Source organism: Meriones unguiculatus, chromosome 3 (assembly GCF_030254825.1).
Source record: "Meriones unguiculatus strain TT.TT164.6M chromosome 3, Bangor_MerUng_6.1, whole genome shotgun sequence".
Classification (NCBI taxonomy): Eukaryota; Metazoa; Chordata; class Mammalia; order Rodentia; family Muridae; genus Meriones; species Meriones unguiculatus.
In genome coordinates, this window is record NC_083351.1 from 129,836,980 (window position 1) to 129,862,416 (window position 25,437).

A 25,437-nucleotide genomic window follows, 5' to 3' on the forward strand; every position below is an offset into this window, starting at 1 on the left:
AGAATAACCAATTAAACATAATAGATAATTTTAGATGGGTACATTCCATCATAATGAAGAAGTCATGGCAGCAAGAAAGAAGTGACTAGTACCATGAGAGATGAATGCAGCCACTCAGCTCACTGTCTCCTTTTTATTCAGCTGGGGATCCCAGACAATGGAAAAGTGCCACCCACCCTGAGTGTAGGTCTTTCTTCCTCAGTTTACATAATCCAGGAAATCCCTTGCAGACATGCCTAGGGGTTTGTTTCTATAGTGATTATAAATACCATCAAGTTGACAACCAAAATTAATTTTCACCCTGTCTTTACATAATGCTCATCAAAATGAATTCAATTTTCCAAAACAAGGAAATATGGTCTTATTTAATATCCTAAACTACCTAAAAGGATACAGTACCTATAAATAAATGAAACTAATCTATGTACTGTTCCACTACTACTTTCGCTCTTTGTGTATAGGTGTGGGTGTGTGCACACATGCGTATTATATATATATATATATATATATATATATATATATATATATATATGTATATATATATATCGTATCATATATATATGATATATCTGGGTGTGCAAATATAGATATATGTGAGCATGTGACCATGTATGTTCATGTGGAGGCCAAAGGTTAACCTTAAGTGTCTTCTTGGATTGCTTTGCCTTATTTTTTTGAGACAGGGTTTCTCACCAAACCTAGAGCTCCCTAATTGGCCAGACTGGGTGGCCAATAAGCCTCCAGGGTTCTTCTTTTTTCCATTCTTTGATGATGGGGTTTTAAGCATCATCGTGGCCAGGTAGCTACATTGTTCTGCCCAGTTCTCGAACCCCAAAAGACCAGGAATAACTAGACTCTGCTGTAAATACATGAGGTTCTTTTTATTGTAAATTATAAGCTGCAGCTTGGGCCCACACACCCCCACTGCGAAAGTGGTGGGAGCTGAGCACACCGTGCCCAGGTTAGTTGGGTGATTTAAAGATTCTGGTCCCTCCCAGCATGCCCAAGGCAGGGGTGATTCCTGCCTGACAAGCATCTATTGGTCAAAATGCTACATTTTGAATCGATTGGCTATAGGAACGTTCCCAGGCCCTTAATGATCTGGTGTCCCTCCCTAGGGGGAATAGTCCAGTTTCCTAGCAACTGTATCTCTAGTGGGTGAGGAAAGAATGCAGTAAGGTGGTCCTTCCCCTCAGGGCATTACTGGAATTCTCCACTCACCTAGTTCAGGCCTTAATTAATAATAGCTGCTAATTTTTAATCTTTTGGTCTCTCAACATGAGTACTAGGAATGCAATGTCTTCAATGTTTGTGTTGCAAACACTACCCCTGTTGATCTGTCTCCCCAGCCTGTCCACTGCTATTCTTAAACTAACATTACATCATGAATATTCATCAGACATCCATAGACAACTTTCTTTTAGCAGGTTTAATTACCTCATTCCTTTTCTTTAAGTGCCTACTTTCTCCATCCTAGGAATTTTTCATATTTTGTTATCTTTTTGAATGTACACACTAGTTGTTCTTCATTAGCAAATTTTAATGTATTGTACATATAATTTCTGCTTGAGGTAAAAATTGTTTGATCAATGGAAATGCAGATATAAATTTGTTTTGAGACAGGGTCTCACTGTCTAGCTCTGGCTGGCCTGGAACTCACTCTGTAGACTATAGAGAGTATGTGTAGCCTCCCACTCACAAAGCTCTGCCTCCCGGTACTGGGATTTAATAGTGTGCCTCCTGTTATATATTAATTTTTATTGTTATTTCCAACTTCTCTTCTAAATATACACCAAATAATATCCTCATCCACAAATATATGACAATATGATCAAATTATTATTTAATTTGAATGTATTTCAGTATTTATATTTGTTGACTGCTTTAATTTGTTAAGGCTGTTATAATAAAATGCCACAGAGTTGGTATCTTGAACAATAAAATTTTATGTTCTCATAATTCTGGAGGCAAGGGTAAGATTCAAGAGTTAGTAGGTGTGGCTTCATCTGAGTCCTACTCCTTGGCTGAATGCTGCCCTACTTTGTCCTTATGTGACCTTCCCCTATGACTGTATGCCCTAAGCACTTTTCCTGGGATAGTATACTGGATTAAGAATACCCTAATTACTTCCTCTTACATAACTGCTTCTCAAAAGCCCTGTCTCTAAATACAGTGACATTCTGAGGAATGAGGAACTAGGATATCAACATTTGCACCTGGAGGACACATTTTCAGACATAATAATTAACTCTTTTTGTTACTTTTTGTTTTTGAAATGCCAGTTATATGCTTTGATCATTTTCCTATCAATTGCCTTGTCTTTTCTAATTATTATATAGATTGTTTATGTATTAATGAAATGCTTTATATGTTTTTCTTTGTTGTTTGATATATTGACTTATGAAGATTGCATACCTAAATTTTGATTTATTATCAATATAAGATTGAATGCAGAAAGAATTTTATCTCTTTATGCCATTAAGATGTCTGGTAGAAGTGTGATCCTCCCAGTTTTTTTTGTTTGTTTGTTTGTTTTTTTTGAGTTTTCAGATGTCAGATGACTTCTTACTACAACTTAATACTACTACAATACTGGTAGCATGAAGCATCCTGTTATTAAAATGCAAACACTGTCTGGGAAGGTAACTCAACGGTAGAATCCTTGCGTAGTACTCAGATGCTTCAGGTTTGATTCTCAGAATACATAAATAAAACAAAAGTAGAAGGAAGGAAGGAAGGAAGGAAGGAAGGAAGGAAGGAAGGAAGGAAGGAAGGAAGAAAAAAAGAGGAGAAAAAGGAAGGATGTAGGGCTCAGTTAATAGAACACTTCCCTAGCATGAAGTCCAGGGTGCAAATTCCAGCACCACATAAATTATATCTGGTAGTATAACCTGAAATTGCAGCTCTTGAAAGGTAGAAGCAGGAAGATCAGAAATTCAAGATCATCCTCACCTACAGAGCAAGTTTCAGGTCCGCCTGATGCTGTCTCAGAAGAGAGGAGGATGTGAAACCCACATTCAGATGTGAGTTTGTAGACTGTCTTCTTATTAGCTTACCAGCCCTCTCCAGAACTGGTATCTATTACAATGGCCACTCTAAAATAGGAAGAAAGATAGAGTTGTGTTAGTTGGATAAGTAATAATCCACAGTGGTTTTGTTTGAGAGCCACAAAAAGTAACTACTTCTACACTGTATGTGCCATTAAGATTTTTTTTCCTTTTCTCCAAAAATTTCTGGGATAAAGTAAAAGTTTTTCTGTAGAGAGATCCCATTGGCATCAGGAGGAATGTCTTCTCACACAAATCTGGCATCTCAAGGGTGCAACACTCACAAATGACACAGAGTATATTATTTAAAATGCATGTGGCATCCACTTTACACAGATCTCTTTTTATTTATTCTTTCTGTTTGTAGTCCCATTATTACCATAAGACATCACAAAGTCAAAGCTACTGTTTGAAAGTAATAAGCTTCAATCAAAAACATATCTCTGTATTTCTTTTGTCTCCGATAGTTTGGAATTGTCATGACCTCTTAATGTGCCAATAATATATCAAAGTCATCAAATGTTGCAGATACTATCATAAAACGAACAAGGCCTTAAGTCCTGTGTGGTGACACACACTTGTAATCTCAGCATTTGGGATGCTGAGTTGGAGTGCAGGAAGACAATGTGTTCTAGAACAGCCTAGGTTACATAACAAGACCCTGTGTCAAAGAAAATCAAGGCCTAAGGGCGTGTTTCAGTGGTAGAATGCTTGCCTAGTTTATGCATGATCCTGGTTTGAACTCTACCACCAAGGGGTGGAAAAGAACAAAGTCATCAGTGTGTACTATTGCAGTTTCTCAGTTGTCTAAACCCAAACCATCCACCCTGGCTTCCTGGTTCTCTGTCCTCAAGGTTGCCAGATACATTTGATCTCCAGAACATCATGTACTTGGTCTTGGCTGACACATCCAAGGATGTTCCAGCTTCAGCCTTTAATTTGCAGTATGGACAGGGGTCTGGCTGTGCTCACATTTAGCGTCTCCTATCATACTGACCCTGACCACATTCGTTAGCCTGACATTTGCCTCCTAGATAAGGTCACACTTCTTGCCAATTTCTTGCCTATTTGTCTTTTCAACCACAGGCTCAAACCTGTGACAAGGCTCCAACCCCAAAGGCTTAACTACAGTGAGAGCAGGAACCCAGACCCTTTCCACCTTAACCTCATGTTGCTTCTCCCAGCTCAGGAAAGCTAATTCTAGCCCAGTCCCCACTTTCACCCAACCACCTCCACCTTCATGAGTAGCTCCTCTCCTCAGAGTGCCCTTCCCTCTACTACCCCATCCAAATGCTAACAAACAGATGATCAGGCTCTGGAGACTACATTGCCTGGCTTTGTATCCAAGTTTTCTACTTATTAACCATGTGACCTTGCACAAAATACTTAGTCCACAATGTACAGGGTTCCTCATGCATGAAATGAGAATAATAGTACTGTGCAGCAGAATGGCTAACTACTTAATATTGGCCTCTGAATGTTGGCTGCAATCCTATGAAGAGAGGTTGGAATTAGTTGGTAAATTGCAACAGATGAAACTGACGTGGCTTGAAATCAACCTTTCTAGCAAACTCCAGCCCTTGGAAGGTGCGTGTCGGCCATTTTGAATCTACTCAGAGAATATAATTTAGCCCAATACTGATACTCCAGGAAACCTATATCCATATAAGACATTAAGGTAAGTTGTTTAGCAGCAAAAGGGGGTGTATTCCTCTTTCTTTTGCGTGTGTATTTTTTTAATTTGTGTATAAGTAAGTGAACATTTTTTTAAGCAGCCACACTATTCCAGAGCATGACTACAGTCATGCTCTCTGAGATCTAGGTCCCCAAGACTGGGAGCCATATTCTTGACACTAGTGCAAGGTGTCAGGTGACAGTTGACTTGGACCAAGTTCTCAACCCTATGAAGAGACAGAGCCTCTGAGCCTCACTGTACAGTTGTGTACATACATGCATACCCTACTGAGTTCATTTAGTATTGCCCATATGTACACATGCTTAGGGACATCACATACTCTTTGACCAGTTATGAGCCTCTGCACTGACTGCTGTCTCTATACTCACCAAAGCTGAGAACAGTTCTTCTCTGTAGGAATAAACATAAATATTTAGTAGAAAGTTTAACAACATGACCATTTTTAAAAAGAAACTTTGATCCAACATTCCTGATGAAAGCAGAAACAAAATTACTTTTTCTTCTTTTCTCTTTAGCATATATTTATTGTAGAAGATGGTGGGCATCACTATGACCTTTTATGCATATATTTGCACAATTCCCTTCCCATGACCCTTTCTTATTCCTCTCTTCCTTCCCTCTCATCCTTCCTCTAAATAATGCCCTTCTACTTTGCTTTCTTATGCATATACATTTCAAATGTAGCTTCCAGGTATGAGAGGAAAAGTGATATTTCCTCTATGATTTGGGCTATTGTGTTTATCATAATGATCTCCACTTCCAACTTTTTGATGGCTTGTTTTTTAATTACAAGATATCATGATAATTTTTTCTTTGCTTGCTCCCCCCCAACTAACCTCCATTGTACAAATGTGCCTTCAGAAAATCCATGGATCTGCTGGTAGACATGTAGCTTGATCATAGAACTTGGGTTTTGTGCGAGGCATCATGAAGAACATGAAAGGGGTGAGGAAGAAAAAGTATCTCTCTGGGTTTTTATCTGTTATGTATATAAAGCACTGTTTATAAAGCATTTAGCAAAACATCTGACCATGGCAAGAAAGCAATGAAAACACATATACTTATGTACCCTGTGTTTTACCACAATGAATTCATTCTACATATTACTTTTTGCAGAATGTTTGGCATGGTTTTTCCACTAATTAGCTATTATATTTTATTTCTAAAAATAAAAACAACCCACACATAAAAATGTCTTCTGGTCTCACGGTGTTTGACTTGAGCAATCTTTTTCTTTTCTTTAGTTTCATAGTGTATAATTTCATGAAAGTTTAAGGCTTTCTTGTGTTTGGGAATACTTCCAAACTCAGTCAGGCTGGAGAACTCTTGTTCAAATTTAAGACGTTGCCAAATGTAAGACCTGCTGACTCTGCAGCACAGCTGCCGGATGCACTGGTTGACATGTGGAAAGAAAAACATAAGGTTATGAAACGAAAGTGCTTTGGAGACCAAAATAGCAGTGTCAGAGTTGAGGCTTGTTCCTCAGGAATGCTTATGTGTAAGTATCATGAATACCTGAAACCCACACATCTGAGCCCCAGACTGACTGACTGTGTGAGATAAGTTGACAGGAGACTCCAGGAAAGTGCCAAGGTGACCAGGCAGTCAACATCCAGAAGCCTTCTGCACCATTACTACCACCAAACAGCAGCTTCTACCTTCTGAGGCTTTTTGTTCATTGAGCTTTTTCTAAAATGCAGAAAGTCATCAGAGAATTGAAGTCCAAAGTTCTTAGGATGAAAGAGTTTTGGTCCTTTTCCAGAGCAAGTTTTGGTAGAAGAAAGACAAAAGCTTGAGTTGGCACCTAATACATTGAGGGGGCAGATAGATAGGTAGGTAGGTAGATAGATAGATAGATAGATAGATAGATAGATAGATAGATAGATAGATAATGTACTGAAGGATGAAGTTTAAGAGCACACAGCTATACCTCATTTACCTCCAAGGGTACACAAGCAGTAGAGGCTGTGTAGCAGTTGGGCTGGGGTTCGGTGATGGCTATTACAAACCCCAAAGTTAGAAGAAAAATGGGACATCAAGATACCTCCTTGACATATGCAGGCTAAAGCTTCCTCCATAAGGAAAGCAACTGTTATTATCAAATGGCATGTGAAGAAGCAGCCTGGGTTGTGTAGAAAGCTAAATGGCAGGGCGGGTTATAGTCTCTCACCTGTGGACAGCAGTCTTTCTTCTAATAGTACTGTCATCATGTCAGGTCATCAGACACATTGGTGGTGATGCAATGCTGGAAATCCACCAGGACAGCTCGTTCTTGAAATTCTATTCCACATCTTTCTTTGAAATCAATCACCCTGGGTGTTCTCAGTCTTCCACATCTGTTCCTCTGAATATCACATTCATCTTTTTGATGCTCCAGTCAACTTAGGGATTCTGTGTAGTGCAGCAGGATGCCTTCTTAGGATGCACAAGGTCCTAGTTTGATAGGCCAATATGAGAGAGATACAGTGGAGACGGAGAATTCATCACCAGTCAGCCAGAATGGATGGTGAACCCTTGATGACTTTTAAATAAACAAATCAGCAAGCTTTCACATCACATAATACTGACCCAGAAAGAAAGAACAACCCACTATCAGCTGAAAGAAAGGAAAAACTGGAATATGAACTAAACACAAAGATGAGGCATCAAGGTCACAACCACCCCACTCTTAAAAGTTATTGACTTCTCTATCAATGGATTTTAGCTGAGTTTGGAACATTTCTTCAGAAGTTACTGGAAATTGGATGAACTGAACTATTTGTTCCTCAAGCAAATGTTACCAGTAATCTTATAGTTCAGGAATTTGTCCTTGTCCTGTGGGTCAAATTCCCATAGGAAAAAATAAATAAATACATATTTTTGCAATGATCATTACTTGTTATAAACAGTTGAAACAATTGTCTATTTAGTAATTGAGATCAGTTGTTCTGCCTAAGCCATGCTTTTAAGTTTTCAGTATACAGCTCAACCTCTTTCTACCATTTATTTCACTGTATGGTTTCATAAATAACACTTAAACTCTTCTTTATTTACAGCACACTCAGGTTAACCATAATGATCTCAATTTCTATCTCATGTCACCTCTTGAGATGCCTATCCAGGACACTGAACTTCATTGGAATAAACATAAAGAAGAGGCCAGGAGGGGAATTTGGTGTGACACACCAGGCCCTATGTGTGGGACATGTGCTTTAAACAGAATGTTTCAATTACATCTTACTGCATATATCAGATCAATTTCATTTTAGCTAATATGATATTTTTATTTGGGGATTTAGTATTTTTTCCTTATGTGCATCAGTGTTTCTGTGTGCATATGTGTCTGTGCAGCACTTATGTGCTCTGCACCCAGAGGCCAGGAGAAGGCATAGCATTCTCTGATACTGGAGTGACAGATGGATGGCTATGTATCATGTGGGTGCGGGTAACAAAACCCAGGCCCTCTGCAGGAGCATAAGGTGTCCTTTTTCTCTGAACCATCTTTTCAGCCCCCAAATTTTTGCCTGTGGATATTTAGCATGGAGATCAAGGAAATTTTGGTCTCATAGCCCCAAATTCAAATAAAAAAAATCAAGAATTATGTACGCATCCCTAGTTCTAAGCAACCTATTTATATGCCAGTCTCGCATAATGTTTAGATGAACATATCTCGAGACTTCAAAATCTCTTTCAATAATTCACATAAATATTCAGTTCATATATATGAGAAGCAAATGTTTAGAATAAAGGATTAAGCCATCCCTCTATCAAAAGATCACTTCTACAGCCCAAGTTTCTGCTGCTGACATGCCCTATCACCATAACATACCACCTATCATAGGGTTGCTGATTAGATAAACAATAGAACCTTAACGTAGGAAGGGACGTTAGTAATCATCATAAATTCAGGCCTCTCTTCTGAGAACCTGGAGGTTCTCCAAGACCCTTCCAGATGCTAGCAGCAGAGGCAAGGCCAGCTCTGCTACTCCCAGCCTGAGTTATTGTGAACAGAGACATTCCATCTCAGTTCCTTCTGCTGCAAAGAAGCCAGGCTTCCGCCTTGAGGGTAACTGGGGACTCCACAGCTCTTATCTTTCTAAAGTCTGTTGTCACTCCCAGAAAATATTAACAGTCACCAGGCTGTAGGTTTGTGATTGCACAATAAACAGAGTATTTTCAGATTTGCTTATGTTTGCAGACTAACATCACATGCTTCTAGATAACAGGAAGTTATGTTCAAAATGTGTACTTTGGAGTTTTTAGGACAAGTCAGGAAAATATATTGTTTCCTAGTTAATGTCATCTTCACTCACATATTTTTAAAATGGCATCTCATGACAGTATTTAACTTAAGAAAAGTAAGTACTACCTGTGTAAATTTTTATGCAAAAGCTAAGGATTGGTAATCTATCAGTAATCGGTAGAGAGCTTGGTTAACAATTAAACACTGTCCTAAGGTTGAGTGTACCAAAAAAAAAAAAAAAAAAAAAAAAAAAAAAGCAATGCGAGCCAAGATGCTCTCAGACAACTTGGTGTGCAGAAAATGAAATCCAGAAATGTACTAATAAATGTGGAGGAAAGCATTAGAGCGTTAGGCATTATATTTTACAGTAAACCTTGCAATGCCATAAGAACTAAAGGATGACAGACTAATACAGATAAGGCTGATACAAACCATTTTTACTGACTACACATTTGCGTTTGGGAAGAGCCTTAAACTCTCTTTGACCCTAATATTAGAAAAGCAACCACTTTTTGGTAACTATCTTTTTTTTTTAATCAATTTCTTTTTTAAGATTTATTTATTATTTATACAGTATTCTGCCAGCACGTATGCCTGCAGGTGAGAAGAGGGCACCAGATCTCATTAAAAATGTCTATGAGCCGCCATGTGGTTGCTGGGAATTGACTCGGGACCTTTGGAAGAGCAGCCAGTGCCCTTACCCTCTGAGCCATCTCTCCAGCCCCCTTCCACCTTCTTTTTATTTCTAATACTTATACATGAATATTTATGAAGCACATCTTTATATATGTGTAACGCCCTGCTGTTTATCTCGAAAGAGCTAACCACAGGCACATTCCTCAAATTTTCAAGATTCATCAGTTAAACCTGAAAAACAATTTAGATAAAATTTGGTTCTTCTAATTCATAGTTTCCATGAATCTCATGTACTCTAAGATTTAAAAACAGAAGACTACTGCTAAATGCACACAAGTTATTTGAAGCCATAAAATTTGTGCATGTTGAATATTTAGATGCGAGTATATAATATCATATTCTTAGAAGTTTTAGACCTTTTTAACCTTCCTAATACAGAGAACAGATACATCACATTTCCTTCTGCAGCACTGACTTCGTTAGTACACTGAGATATGGAAGCTTTTCCTTCTGAGAATACTAAAATGATAGCAGGTCCATACAGGAAATGACCTCACAGATGATTCAGGTCCAAGTCTTTCCTCCGGAGTGCTCTTTACTCCATTGGGAATCATTAGAATAAATGCTCAAGTAAGAAAAAAAAAAAGTTGAGAGAAAAAGCAAAAATTGTTTTTAAAAGGAAAGAGAAAAAAAATCGTCTTTTATTTAAATACTACATGCTAAATGCCACAGGTGGAAAACAAACAAACAAGTTATAGCCCTTGGGAATATTACACTATGGCCTGTCTTTCTGTAGCCTGGGTCTTGCTTCTTCCCTTGGGGCATCCAGGAACTGAAGCATACAGGTGCTGGACTTAAAGGAATGACGCTTAGCTAGGGAGGTAGGTTAACAGGATCTCAGTTTGGTGGTGAATGCCCAGAGGGGAGAAAGCCGTTTTCAGATTCAGCTCTTTCAGTGTGCTACAGCCCTTTCAGTGACACAGCTCTTCTAGTGATACAGTTTTCTTTGTTGGGGCAACAAGGACTATATAAGCCTTGGGGGAGTGGGAAAGGGTTTTGCGTGAGTGAACATCATTGGCTGGGGCTAAGGTGCTGGGAATGCTTCATTTACATGGAGAGGAATTCCACACGTGCTAGCTGAAGGTGTTTTTTTATGAGGAAACCTGAAACCTGGTCGGTCACCAGGCTATGTGACTACCTCAAGGATGGCAGAGATGGGGGCCCGCAAGACTATGAGCACCCGGACATATAGGCCGGAAGAGGGAGACAATCTTACGATGAGATTGTCAGGATTTGAACATGTCTCAATCTCACGCTCGCTCTAGGCTGGTTTCCCAGTCACTGGGTTCATGTACCCCACGATAGAAGCCATGGTCGTCTACAGCGTGCTAGAGAACACAAATATCGGGAGAGCTCCCTTGGATAGCTTAAATTGTAAGGGCCTTCACTGGCTGATGCAAGTGATACAGGATACCGAAGCTGCGCGTAGTGAGGAAGCTGCCACCCGTAAGTTTCAAAGGGCTTTACTTCAAGTTCCAGCTTCCCACTTCCTAGTAATGTGACTAGCAATGTGTATGTTGCTGAACTTCTCCAAGTCCTAAGCGCTACACCTGAAATATTTAAAAAAAAAAAAAAAATGATAGGCCCATTTTTACAGTGCTATAGTGAGAATCAAGCGGGATTAATAATAATAAAATGACAAGCCCAGGGCCTCACAAACAATGAGATCTCAAAACAGTAATTATAATCTTCATCATGACTAAAGTCAGCAATAACTATTAATCATAAGATTTTTAATAGCATATCACACTGGGAAGAGAGTAGAAAGTTGACCGGAGACCAAATGCAATGCCACATATCCGTAATCCAGCACATGGGAAGTAGAGGTGGGAGGAGCAGCAGTTTAAAGTCTTCTATAGCTATGTAGTGAGTTCAATACCAGAAAGAAAAGAAAAGGAAAGAAAGAAAGAGAGAGAGAGAGAGAGAGAGAGAGAGAGAGAGAGAGAGAGAGAGAGAAAGAAAGAAAGAAAGAAAGAAAGAAAGAAAGAAAGAGAGAAAGAAAGAGAGAAAAGAAAAGAAAAATGATTTGGTTGCAAATGTACAGACTGTTTTTTAAAATTTTGTTGGCTGATAGAAAAGAAAGAGTGAGCTTAAGGAATACCTTAAGATAAAGGCATAAATTTTTATTTTGAACAAAAGAAACCTGAATACTTTCATAGCCTAAGAGTTGGACTCCTGAAGAAGAAGCTGGGGATAGTAAAGACAGGGAAAATATTGAAGATTACAGAATATGGACACTAAACAGCAGTGTGAGAATTTGCACTAAGCAGATAAGGTAGACAGTTTAAGTACTTCATTTTATGAAGTATAACTACACCATCCAGTAGGATGTCAGGTTTCCATCTTTCTCCTTCCCCTCCAATGCTAGTCATTACACTCTATGCACTTGCCTTGGCATCACTCTGCTCTCTGTGCTTGCTTTGGTATTGCTACTCCAAAGCAGAGTCCATGACTACACCATCAAGGAAATGCCAGAGCTTCACAGAAAACAATGTCACAGAGAAGGGTGGAGATTTTCATGCAAAACTGCCTAAGGGGGCCTGGCAGTGTACACAGACACACACACAGACACACACGTGTGCTCACGAGCATGCGTATGCGTGCATTTGTTAGTGAAAAATTATGGTTTTGAGGGAGACCTAGGCAGAGGTGTGACTATGACAAATATCTACAGAGGAAAAAAAATCCCTTACAAGTGGAAAAATGTTTTTACTATCTAATAGTTACATGTCTTAATTATTATTTTCTGTGTTTTAAAATTATCTTAGAATTAACTTGTTTTGAAATAAGAAATGTACAGTGCTTTCAATTAGGTTTTATCCGATCATATGAGTTGTAGTTACTTAGCCTTTAGTATACAAAAATGACAAACTGTACAAGCCAGGTTTGCCTAGGTAGAGTGGCTTTGTGTTCGGCTCCTGTAAATGTGTCCCAGAGGCTTCTGAACTTTGAGCTCATGAATCAAGCTCACAACAGCCATTTGCAATCACTGTGGTCTAGTCTGTGGATATCACTTAGCTGCTCCCCAAACACTGATGTAAATAATCTCTCAAAGTCTGTCCCGGATCCTTATCACTTTGTATTTATCATTGTCATGGCCAATTAGGAACACTGATATTCAGTGTGCCTAAATGACTGGCTTATTTTACAACCGTCATAAAGATGATTGATCAAACCCTGGCAGGTGATGACATTTTTCTTTGCTTTAATGTGCTTATATTAAGAATCCTCACATCTAATCTTTTCATTTACAAAAGTTGTGGCCCAGAGAAATATATTTCCTTCACTTAAAATTCATGAGCAACAAATCTGGAAGTTTGATGTTGGCCTTTCATTACTATTACTTGACTAAGAGAATGCCTGCATTCCTGGGATGCTGAAGAATGAAGAGTGTTGCTGCCTTTAAAACTCCTATACATATCAAATGTTGAGGCACCATGGTGTAAACTGTGTGGAAAAGCATAAGTGTGGGCATTTGGCACTGGAGACCGTGTCCCTACATGATACTTAGAGCCAGCTTGTATCTGTTAGTGCAGACATATTCTTGGAAGAGTTATCTAACAGATAAGTACCTTTCCATGACTTCATATTGTAAACAGTTTGAAGTGGACCTTGTCTGTAGATATCAGCTTTAACTGCCAGAACAACTGCCATAACATTGCTGACGTGGTTCGGCACAGCCCATAGGAATTATTGAAATTGCTAGGTCAGCTACTGGTGAGTAAAAAAAATAAAAATAAAAAAAAAATAAAGAGGACTTTGAGAAGACACAGAGGAAAACTGGATCTAGTACATTGTTGCATTGTTTAGCATATTTTTGTGTGAATATGATTCATACTGGAATCTTGTTAAAATGTAGAGTCTTTTTAAGAAAGTTTAAGGTGTGGTCAGAGATCCTTCGTTGCTAACAATGCCTGGGTAATCCCAGCACTTTTGGCCCAGTGACCGTCCTCAAGTATCAAACCTTATTTTTTTCTTGCACTTGAGAATCCTACAGCGTATAGTGAAGCAGCTATCTTTGTCTAAGGCAGGATTTAGGTGGACAAAAAGGTTAGAAGCAGGTTGTTTGTGTAAGCAGCACATACAATTCTAAAAACAAGCTGCATGAATAAACTCATCCTAAAAGCAGACTGTTCTAGGAGAAGGCATGCTACCACATCATGACAAGGTGAGAACAATGATTATCTGGTAGTATCTAAGTATTCACACAAAACTGTGCCCTGGTACTTGCAGAGACCCAGGGTACATCTAACAAGTAGGCAAACACCTCCCAGCTCATGTTCCAGGAGCTCTCTGCCTAAAGAAGCAGATGAAAGCAGGGAGGGGAACAAAAATTAAAATGAAAAAAATTCAGATCAAGTATCCAACTCCAGCTCTTGCAATTATCTGTGTGGCCTTGATTAAGTTCTTTAAAGCTTTGAGATTCAAGTTCCACAATTCTGAAGGCGCAGTAATACTAATACTGTTAGAATTTGATATGAAATGTCCCATGATTTGGGGCTTGGGCCCACCTATAGCAAGATTCAGACATAGGGTTTAGGGGAAGCAAATGGAACATTAGGGCACTGAGGATAACAATTGATTTATCCATTGATGGATTCATTATCTGATGTGTTATTGGAGTAACATATATCTAGGAAGTGACACCAAATTGAAGGAAATAGACCCTCAGAAGTGTACCCCTGTAAACTATGTTCTCTCTCTTCCACAACTCCCCTCCTCTTTTCCATAACATGAGGTAAGTCTCTTTCCTCCACTACCACCTTCTACCTCCTTGCAAACCCAGAAACCATGGCGCCAACTAACCACAGACAGAGATCTCTGAAACCATGATGGAAAAAAAAGCCTTCCTCATTTAAGTAAGCTGGGCATTTTGTCAGTCGCAGAAAGAAGACAAACACAACTGAGTCGCAAATACTTTTTGCACTAAACAAAATAATTATTTGAAAATTTATGTTTGTAAACTTGGGGCTCTGTAGTAGTTTTATTTAGAAGATATGCATTTGTAAGGGAAGTAACAGATGAACCTTAATGGTATCGTCATTGAGTTTAAAAAAAAAAAGCTCCAACAACTACAACTTTTTATTTATCCTCAGTGAGCATGACATTGGAGAAAGGTCAGGTTGCATCTAAGGAGCTCAGCTGAAAAGGACCATTGTTCATCATCAAATAATGTTCTTGTCAGGTCCGCCTATTGGTACTTGGGAGACTACCCTAATTGTGTTCAGCACAGTGTGACACATCACCAAATAATGTCTCAAAAACAGTCTTTTAATTTCCAAGAGTTTATCATGTGCTCTTTCCACTATCATTTATCCACATCATACCAAAAACAAACAAGGCCCAATTACAGATATTATGTAACACCCAACTTAAAAAAATTTTTTTTTCTTCTTTTTCTGGGGCTGGAGGAATGGCTCAGCACTGACTGCTGTTCCAGAAGTCCTGAGTTCAATTCCCAGCACCCGCATAGGATGCCCTTCCTCTTCTGGTGTGTATACACGCAGACACAACACCCATATGCATCAAATATATAAATAAATAAATAAGCAAATCTTTTTATCTTGAAAGTTATATGCCACCACTCCCAGCTTGTCTTCAAAATCTTGTGGAAAAAAATAAAAGGTAGTCACTCAAAAATATAGTAATCTCAGTACACAGAGACAAGGAAGAAGAGGAGAAACAATATTATTATGATGAAAGTAATTTGAGTCAGTGGTGGAAATCTGTAAAGAATTCCTCCTACTGCCAACAGGTTTTTCTAAACACTAATTGCTGCCTTGAGAGGAGTTTGATTTCTGTTGTAGGGGAACTCAGAGCTAGTTTGGTTTAATGAATAGATCTCATTGTTCAGCTAATTAATGCGTTTTGCATCATGATCACATTATCAGCCAGACCAAGTGGAAACTGCAGCCAAAAGTTGTATCCCTGATTTATTTAACTCTTTCACTGCAGCTGCAAATCGCATATTACCCTACTGTGTGTTAAGACTTGATCCTTATCTCACTCTTCCTTTGGAGACACTCAAAACAAATATTATTCTGAGTAGAAGCATGGTGGCATCATTCTTTTCCCTAAATTGTTCTAATCTTCATATGTATATCATGGCCACAATCTCCTTCTAGGCAGTGGCTCCTCCTCTCCAGTAGACACACTCCTCATTATCCAAGAACACAGAAGTGTATGAGAATCAAGTGAAGAGAATTAGAAATTTTCACTAGGCCATTTAATACCACTGCCACCCCAAGCCCTGTTCCCTCCAAGGACACCCCCAGCCCGGGCCCCTATTCTAGGTTATACTCTAAGGCTTTAACTCTTCCATTTCAATTTCCCACTCTCTGTTGCCCAGCCATGCTTCATACAAAGATTTGAACCTGGGAAGAAAGAGGCCAAGTCAGTTTGTCTGATCAAAGCCTCATTTATTGGAAATTTTTACCCAACTTATATAAGGAGAAGGCAGGAAAGGAGGAAGGCTAAATTACTGCTGCAGGAGCTAGCAAGGGTGCTTTCATGGCTTGAAAACTGCACCTGCAAGATACCGTAAGGATGTTTTCTTAAGATATCTCACGGATGCTCTAAAACTAACAACAAATGTCCTCATAAATCTATCACCCATGACTTAGGGTCCTAGATAACTCTTTCACTAATTGGCTTTAGATCTCCACTAAATGACCTTTGCTCACTATTTGGCTTTGGCTTCAGTAAATAGCTTTGTCTCCACTAAATAGCTTTGGCTCACTCTTTGGCTTTGGCTTCAAATAGCTTTGCCTCCCAGCACCATTTCAAGAGGGTCTATCCTTGAACAAATACCACCCTGAAATTTGTGCTTACCCCAAATCCTTAGATTTCTCACACTGAGACTAGATCCCTGAAAGGCTGAGACTGGCTGGGCTTGAATAGTAAGACCTTGGCTCAAACAAAAGCAAGTTGCTGTAGTGATAGTTCAGCAGGACCGGAGTTCACTCTCTACTGTGTTTTGGGTTTAGTTTGATAGACTTTTGTAGGAACTTTATGGTTGGTTGGTTGGTTGGTTGGTTGGTTGGTTGGTTGTTGGTTGGATGGATGGTAGGGTCTTGTTATGTAACCCAATCTGGTTTCAAATTTATGAGCCTCCTGCCTCAGAACTTTGGTTAAAGGTATGTGCCATCATCTCTGGCCTTAATGTATATATATTATCTTCCAATTCTACTTCAGAACTAGAAGTTCATTGACACACCCATCAAAACTGTTTAAGAAATGTGTATTTTCCTTTCTCCTAACTTCTGGGAAGACAAAACAACTTGGCTTCAGTTTAATAATGGAGATGTCAGTGTGACTAACTACCTTGGGTTTTAATCTAGGCTGTTGGAAACTGTTGCAGGACCTAGTCTCAAAGACCTTCTGTGGTTTTCGACAGTTTGTTCCATGTAAACAGTATATTTCAAAGTCCAGGGGTGTCCAGATAAAAGTTGCCTAGAGCTTTAGTAAACATTTGCTTTCGATTGGTGGAAATCACAGTTCTCAGCATGATCTCTGGCCTTAACCCTTTCAGGCTCATGAGTCTCCCTGGGAAGCCCCATAGCTCTTTCCTGCTTCCCTGTGCTCAAGTCCACAGTTATACCAGTTTTACCAGGAAAAGCAAAGTTCTTCCCACAGCTTCAGGTCTAGCCTAATTTAGCTTTCTCTGAAAAATCAAGATTCCTGGTCCTCTGCAGAAATTCCCTCAGTCTACTCCCTTTCATTAAACACTTTCCTTCTCTAGGCCTGGATAATTGCTTCTCTCTTCTTTTCTTTTTAATCTATCAGGGCTAGTCAATCCATAAAAACACCTTATATGAGGTCTGAGGACTGTAGTTGTGGAGGCAGTGGTTCAGAGAGTTTTGAACAAATGCTTTGCAGAACGTAGGACAAGTGGGAGCATATGTGAACTATTGAATGCAGAGGCTGAACAGGACAACATGGCTGATGGGAGGAAAGAAGGCATGGACAGAATCGAAGTATTCAAAAGACAGAGAGTCTAATGAACTGTTGATACTATCTCAAGCTTTTGGATCCAGTAATTTTAATTGTTCAGATGTCTATGGTCAAGGAGGTGATATATTTAAAGTAGGAGCTAAATTATCCATAAGCCCAGCCCACTTAATGGCCTCCCAGCTCCCGTTTGAGAAGCTCTTCAGTGATGCTCCCATTGTGATTTTTCCTTTTAATATGGCCCTCTATAGACCTGTAGGCCCAAGCACCACCACGTTTACAAGAAGTAAGCCTTCTTTAGTATTTATTTCTCCTTTTTATTATATTTTATGTGTGTATATAGATATATATTCTTTTGTGGATGTGCATGTGTCCATGTGTCCATGTGTCCATGTGTCTATGTGTGTAGCTCACCGGCCATGGTGTGAGTGTAGATGTCAGAAGACAATTTATAGGCGTTAGGTCTCTCCTCCCATCATATGGATCCTGGAGCTCAAAATCAGGTCATCAGGTTTGTAGGCAAGAATCTTTGCCTGCAAAACCAACTAATGGATGATATTTGATTCTTTTTTTTTTTTTCAATGCAGTTTATTCAGGAACCTTGAACAATCCTCAGACCCTGGGGAAAGCCAGCCCACAGCTTCAATAGCCTCTGGGTAGCCAACCCAGGCGTGCCACGTGTGTAATGCAGATAGGTCCACATACATGGAAGCAAGCCAGATCCTCAGCCTTAGCCAAATGTGGAATTGTTCGTGACAGAGAGCACTCACCATCGGGAAGGTGGAAGGCAGAAACCAGCTCCATCTTTAAGGCATAGCATTCCGCAGCTCTCTACAGTTCCCCCTTTTTGTTTTAGACGCATCAGGCAAGAGTAGAGGTCTGATCTCTGATATTAGAAATAAATTGGGACTTTGTACTGATGTTCATTTAGGTGTCATCCACCCAAAGAGCATCAGACCCGTCCAATACCTTTTTCTCAGAGGTGGGACCTGGGGCATCAACCCGCATGCAATCAGACATGCTCTTCTCTGGGTTGAAAGCTGCTGACCCTGAGTGCAGTGCTTAGCCTCGCATCCTGAGCGTATCATTTTAGCTTTTTATGGTATCCAACCATGCTTGGGGAGAACGTCCTGCTTCAATGGCTGTAAAGGCCTGAATGATCATGGCTGCCTCACACTGTTGTGAGACTCTAATCTTGCATATATACCACAGGCAAACCAAGGAGACCAACACCAGAAGGCCTGCTAACGCTCCCATGCCCGCCCATTCCTTCAGATGATTCATGGCTGCAACAATCCATGTTGATAATCCTGTGGCTAGTCCTGCGTCCACTCTGGTAGAATATACTGTGACAATGGCCACTCTCAGCTGCTCCATCGTAGTATCGAATTCTCCAGTCCAATTACCTAAAATATAGCTCCACAATTGTTTAGACAAATTTGCAGCACAGGAAAAATTCTCATGTTGTATGCTAGTGACACAAAGTCCAGCATACTTTCATTGACAGCCAGGTTGAGCGATTTGCCAGAGGGTATCAATTTGCTCCTGCAAGAGGTCAATCCTCTGATTGACCACAATCAAGCTTCCTTTTAGTTGAGCATTAATTCCTTTATGTACAACTAAGGCATGAGCTACATTGGCTAAATGATTATTCAGGGTCTGAGCAGTCTGCCCAGTATGACTCATGGCTAATGCCCTGGTGGTAGCTCCAACAGCCGCCAATGAGATGGTAGTAACAATGGTGGCTGTAGTTCCAAGATCCCTTTTCTGTCTGAAGAGAGTCATAGCATGAGGGGCATCTGGAAAGGATCATCCTGAGTGAGTTGTCCCAGAAGCAAAAAGACACACATGGTATATACTCACTCATATAGACATACAACATAGGACAAACCCACTAAAACCTGTGCATCTAAAGAAACTAAGCAAGAGAGAGGACCCTAACTAAAATGTCCAATCCCCATCCGGAAAGGCAAAGAGGATGGACATCAGAAGAAGAAGAAAACAGGAAACAACCTAGGAACCTACCACAGAGGGTCTCTGAAAGCCTCTGCCCTTCAGACTATCAAAGCAGATGCTGAGCCGGATGGGCAACTGTTGGGCAGGTGAACGGATATTTGATTCTTAAGCTTTACTGAATGTCTCCTAGTCAGCTATTGCCACTAAACTCAACAATCTCCAGGAAGTTTTAGAAGGAAGAATAGTCTAGCAGATAGCTGTTTATACCTATGGCCTCCTTACCCTCCCTCCAGTCAGTGATCAAATCCTCTCCATTCTTCACCCTCCCTCTCTCTCCCTTACCCTCTATTAGGGAAACACAAAGGATTTCCTAAGTAGGGACTTTGATAGCATTTACTGTGTGCCGATAGCACTTGCTGTTTGCTAGACAATCCTAAATGCTTTGAATGAATCACTCCAGTGTCCTCAGCATGCTTGCGGACCATTATTGCTTGCTTTCTACACATAACGGAACACATCACCCCAAAACATGCCATTTTCACATACTGATAATTGTAGGATGAAGCAAATTACAAGAATTAGACACAAGTAAAAGCCTTTTACCTCCCCATCTCTGACAGGATGAGTAGCAATTCTTTTTTTTTTTTTAATCCAGTTTTATTTTAGGTTTGTTTCTTCAAAGGCTGAGGACAACTCTAGGGTTTATCAACTCAGAGAAAGGGACGCAGCACACCCAGCTTCCATTGTGCATCCACATATAATTCCTTCCTACAGGTTGAGCCACCCTGAAAGCTTGAGATCCTTATCTTTTGTTTTCTCATTTCTCTACAAGACTGTTGTTTTCTCCAATATAAAAAAACAACTCATTCTCCACATGAGTCTAGGCTGTAGCTGTCTCTCAGAACTACCCAATACTCCCATGTGAATACACAGTGTACATTTTGATACTCTGTGCTTGTTTTACTCATCTGTCATTTGTCAGTCTCGTTCACAGGGCCCTGGTCAAAAAATTTAAAAATCAGTAGCAGGAAATGTATAAAGATCAGTAGTTGAAGCAACAGGCTTTGGAAGAACATCCAGTGTTCTTAACCTCTTAGCCATCTTTCCAAGGGGAACATTCAGTAGTGGTGTGTGTGCCAATGATAGAGAGAAGAGAAACAGAAAGTGTATACTTTGAAGGTCCTTGTGCTCACAGATAAGTACTGGGAGAACATGGACTGTTAATTTTCAGGGTTATTCCCTCAAGGGAAGGAATGCTTGTACCTGTTTTCCATCCAGAAGACTGGGAGAGGATAAATGTGTATTCTAGTCTGCTCATCCTCCCCCAGACCATTGGTTTTCTCAGTCCTTTTATAAAAAATGTCACACAAACTTTACAAAGAGTCTGGATGCAGTCACTTCCAATCTTTATTTAGCTTACTGTTTCTCAACAAGATTTACATGTGCTTTATTATGCACACAGGATTGACTTAATTTTCACCAAACTGTGCTGTGCCTAACTGTGCCTAAAATAAACTATTCAGGGTCAGACTCCCAAACTATGAACTGTCATGCCTAGGTCACAAGCCCCCCAAAAGACCGCTAGGAACACAAGTTCTGATGCAAAACACACAAGGGTCTTTGATTCAAGCTCAAGCTTGGGCCACAAACCCTCTTGACATAGATAAGGAGAGTGACAGCCAGCTCCAAGGAAACAGGGTTTTTAAAGGGAAAAACCACAAGCAGGGGCTTCTAAGCCTTAGCTTAGTTTACATGATTGGACAAAAGGTAAAGGAATGAAATGCACTTTGACCTAGTTGGTTGACAGCATCTGGCTAAACCACAAAGAGGAACACTGCAACTCTGGGAACAACTTAACCGACACCATCTTTATCCATCTGTCTCAGTTGCTGTGTCTAGCTGCAAGCTGCTGAGAACATTTTGTGTTTTTTTTTCTCAGAACTTAAGAGTGGGAACCAAGGTACTCCAGGGACAATCTGACCTTGGATGGAGTCAGAGAATCAACATAGATTAGTTCTGCTAATTTAACCCTTTCAGAACCAACACCAGTCACTTAGTTGTGTTTATCCCCGAACTGTATGTGGAGGTCAAAGAGACCCCTGCAGCCATAAAGGAGACCCACTCAGCTCACTGGTTTAATGGTGGAATCACTTTGTGAAGGCAATGGTGAACAGGAACAGCCTGGCACTTGCATCTCTTCCTGTTAGGCCTGTTCCTTCATGTTTTCCTCCCACCTGTACGTACCCAGGAGCAGTGGCTCATTGTCTTTTTCCCTTTCTTGCAGGCCCAGCCAAGCCTCTTCTGGCCCTTTCTCAGCTTTCAGTAGCTAAATGATTTAATTCTTAAGAGAACCAAAAAGGAAGCTGTGTTTTAGCATTCTGTCCGATTACTTTCTTCCATCTAACTTTTCCATTAATAAAACTTATACTTTAAACCACCAGTAAATTTTTTTTATTAAAAAAAAAAAGAAGAACACAAAGTTGGGTGAGTAGGGAAGGGACGTGGATCTGAGAGAAGTCAGGGGAGGAGTGAATATGATAAAAAAAAAGTATTATGAGAAAGTCTCAAAGAACGAGGAGGAAAAATAAGATGAATGCAATTTTTAACTTAAAAAAAAAAAACAAGAGCAAAACCTTGTTAATGATAAAAGTATCGTTTCCACAAGGCTTAAGGCATCAACCTGGTTAGGTTATGCCCAAGAAAACAGCAGGGGAAGCTGGAGCTTTGAAACAGTCCCCTGAATACAAAGGATCTCTTTCTACTCAGGCCCCTGGTTGCCAGGAGGACAAAAACTAGGAAGTTCATTGACTGATCCTTGACCTCTGCTCTGTCACTTATCTTGTCCCTAGGTCCTTATGGACCAGCTGGGAGTACTTGTTAAACAATTCCAGTATCAATTTGTTCAGAGTTGGATCCCCCTCTCCCAGCAGGGCATTGTTTATAGCACACACTTAAAAGGCACCATTTTTTAACAAAAATGCGGAAGCTTCTGAGAACACAGGCAAACAGGAACAGCCTGTTCAGTGCACAGCTTCCTGATCCTTTTGACACTTTTTTTTTCTTTTTTTTTTAAGATAGACTGACCTTGAACGCATTAACATCCTGCCTCATTATAGGTGGGCACCACCATACATGATCTTTTTGTCTCACTTGCCCTTTAAAAAACAACAACAACAACTTGGAAATACCTCTGCTCTGCAGAGGAATCCCACAGCCTGTGAATCCTCTCACATTTCCAGGAAAGGCTCTTGCTGAGTGTGCAAGCACTGGCCCCTCTTTCAGACAGACCTTTTACTTGGAAGGACTGATTCTTCAGAGAAAGACAGTTAACCATTCTTTCTTTCTCGGTGGGATGATAATTCTTTCTAATTTTTAAATCTGCACAAATCAGAATCTTGTACTCTTACACAATCCCCCCCCCTTGGGTTCCTTTTTAATTTATTTTAATTTATTTTTCCCCCATGCTGGAATCTAGCCCAGGGCCTCACAAATGCTAGGCAAGCGCTCCACCATTGAGCTGTGTGTCCAGCCCCTTGCAGTTATTTATCAGGTGTCCTTTGACATTTTTTTTAATGTAAAAAAAAAATAAATAAATAAATAAAAATAAAAATTAAAAAAAAAATCTTGTTTTACAAAAATCCACCCTTTTTCACACTTTATTTCCTTTCTAACATTTTTCAACTGTGATTAGCTGAATACACAGATGGGGAGCTTATAGGAGTCACAGATAGGGAGACCGATGGCCGACTACATATGCACACTGATGCACACATACACTCATACACACTTGCAATTTTCTCAGAAAAATTAAATCAAAAAGACTTCCCAACTTGTGCTGAATTCTCTTCTCAAAACAGCCCTGTTTCTGTGGAAAGTCTCTCCTAACCACAGAGCTGACAAAGCACAGCTATTGTAAAGCACTGCCATATATATTTTTTTTTCCTGTATTGTTAGCAACATTTATTTCAGATAAAAATCTAGTTGTAGTCTTCATTTAAAAAAATAATTTTAAAATAAATAATTGCTGGATGTGGTTGGCTCATGCCTGTAATCCCAGCGCTCAGGGAGGCAGAGGCAGGTGGTTCACTGTGAGTTCAAGGTTAGCCTGGTCTACAAAGTGAGTCCAGGGTAGCCAATGTTACACAGAGAAACCATATGAAAAATCCAAAATAACAACAACAACAATAATAATGTATTAAAACAAAGTATTTTATTTTTTACATATTTCTGTCTTGCCCCTGGAACTAAAATATGGACTACAGGCATGCATTTGAAGTATTCAAGGGAATTTAAAAACAAAACAGAAAGTGACAATGTTTTCTAATGCTTTACAATCTGTCTCTTGAAAAATGGGTAAAGTGTCACAGTATGTTAGACACTCAGAAGAGGCCAGTTCAGAGAGAACCCTGACAGGGCATTTGCTCATCAAGTGACCTGAACTTCAGTGAAAGGTGGATAAGCATAATCAGAGTCTAAAGACATGAACTCTGTGCTCGATCCTGTGGATACTGTGTCTCCTCGCCACAAAAACAAGGTTCTTGTTTGCCTGGGACTTTAAAGAACTGGGAGCCTTGGGCTGTTTTCTTTTCTTTTTTTTTTAAAAAAGAATGTTCATGAAGTTGGTAATTTGTCTTTGTGTTTATCCTCTGGTTTGTTTCTTTTTGTTTGTTTGTTTGTTTTTTGCTTTTTCATTATCCTTATGCTTCACAACTCTGTACTATTTATGAGTCACATGGAACAAATGATAAGGCCGATGTGCCCAATTGTGTTCTCGACAAGCATGTTCTGAGATATGGATTCCTGTGTAAAAGAATGGCCAAGGGAATGTCCTCGGGGAGACTTGTATGGAGTGAGGACAACAGGAAGCACAGGGAAAGAAGCCAGCCAGTGGTAAGAGTCCAGTCACATCACATCCCTGGCTGAGTGCAAGGACACTCTTGAGTGGCTCCACCTGCAGTCAAGGAGAGACGGTCCCCAAACCACTTTTGTACAAGGAGGGCCTCAGAGCTGGAGCTGAGAACAAAGCTTCAGATGCAGGGGCAGCTGTGAGCTGGCCCCGCACTCCCCACAGCTGTGTCAACCTGTTATGGCTGCCTGGGCACCATTGCTAGCTGCACCTACAGCAGCTAGCACACAGAGGACTTTAAACTCATGTCCCTCACATGTGTGAACTTGTTTCTTAATGCGAATCTCAAGGAGATCTTCCAAAGTCCATGGGGAAGCGTAACTGGGATAAACAAGCAGAACTTTAGCCCCTGTTCTCATCCTTTCTGTTTACTTGTCCTATTGGATTTCCAGGTAGGACTAACTGAGAGAACACACATTGTGATGTAAGCCCCTCGATGATAAGAGTGCTTGTCTGTCTTGCCTACTGAGGAGCCCCACGTTCTACAACACAGGGGACACAGAGCAGACTCTTGGTAACCATTGAAAAGCATAAATAAAAACATTTTAACCTTATAACAGAGACAGATGAGTTGTTCTCTCTCACTCTTGAATTGGAAGAAACTTAATCTAAGCTTTCTCAGGGCTCCTGTGCTGCCCTGAGCTGGGTATCAGTGATATTTTGAGACTAAGTATGTCTTGGCTTATGTTCACACATTTCCCACCCTATGGCAAAACAAATACGCAAATATCAGAAATGACTTAGGAAAGTGGAATCATTCATTCTTTAGACAATCAGCTAACCTAGAGTTAGTAACTTTGTAAAAATTAAAATAAAAACGCCTCTCACCAGACAAGGTGAAATATCCGATAGATCAGTGTGCTGGGACAGGCCATCTCTGCACACCTTCACTGGTGCTGGCCCACAGCTCTCCAACCCTGATGACCATGATGCACCCTGGCACCAGATCTTGCCTACAACGCGG

The 25,437-nt window shown here is 40.1% G+C and overlaps 2 long non-coding RNA genes across 2 annotated transcripts in view; one reads left to right on the plus strand and one right to left on the minus strand.

Moving 5' to 3' along the window:
• Positions 1-25,437, plus strand: part of LOC132653135 (uncharacterized) — a 31,828-nt gene that overhangs the window by 4,250 nt on the left and 2,141 nt on the right. The window lies entirely within an intron of this gene.
• LOC132653134 (uncharacterized) lies at positions 2,791-25,437 on the minus strand. Its single transcript, XR_009590853.1, has 3 exons — positions 25,302-25,437; positions 6,914-7,176; positions 2,791-6,135 (listed from the first exon to the last, which is right to left on the minus strand). It is a non-coding gene; the product is annotated as an uncharacterized LOC132653134 (long non-coding RNA).